This window comes from Psammomys obesus, unplaced genomic scaffold, assembly GCF_907164565.1.
Source record: "Psammomys obesus unplaced genomic scaffold, mPsaObe1.curated_primary_1811, whole genome shotgun sequence".
In the NCBI taxonomy this organism is placed as follows: Eukaryota; Metazoa; Chordata; class Mammalia; order Rodentia; family Muridae; genus Psammomys; species Psammomys obesus.
Window position 1 is genome coordinate 875,775 of NW_026596040.1, and position 816 is coordinate 876,590.

Here is an 816-nt window from a genome sequence, read left to right on the forward strand (position 1 = left end):
CCTTCCTTCCTTCCTTCCTTCCTTCCTTCCTTCCTTCCTTCCTTCCTCTCTCTCTCTCTCCTTCTTTCATTTATCTGTGTAGTATGTCCAGAAGAATCCATTCATTCCTAAATAGATATTTGTCCCCAGATACTTTTATTTTGATTTTGAGACACAGGACTCATGTCCTTCAGGTTGACCTTGAACTCTTAATCCTTCTGCCTCTGCCTTCCTCCTGAGTGCTGGAATTTTATGTGTAGGTGTATGGTTATCTACACTTTTCTTATAATGAATAGGGCTGAAAATAACATGTGGTGTGATCTCTTTGAGATCATTTATTCATTATGTGTCTGTATATGATGTGATGTGTGTATGTATGTATATGTATGTGTGTATGCTACAGTGCGTGTATGGAGGTCAGAGTACAATTTTGTTGAGTTGGTTCTCTCCTCCCATCTTTATCTACATGGGTTCTAAGGATCAAACTCAGGTCAGCCTTCCAAAGCAAGTGTCTTTTCCTATTGAGCCATCTTGCCAGGCCAAGATCCTACTTTCAGTGCTTTTGGATTTATACCCAGCAGTGGGGTTGTTGGATAGAAGGATCGTAGAGTTAAGGTCTTAACACTCCCATGCCGTTTTCCATCGTGGCTACCACCATTCTCACCAGTAACACGCAGAGATTCCCATCTCAATAGCTGTGTACCAATGAGCTGCCAAATTGCTATTTTCTATTGCTTTATGATAGCTGTGCTGATATTCTCTGTTAAGGCAGTGGCGGCAGCGGTGGCGGCTTCTTCTTCTTCTTCTTCTTCTTCTTCTTCTTCTTCTTCTTCTTCT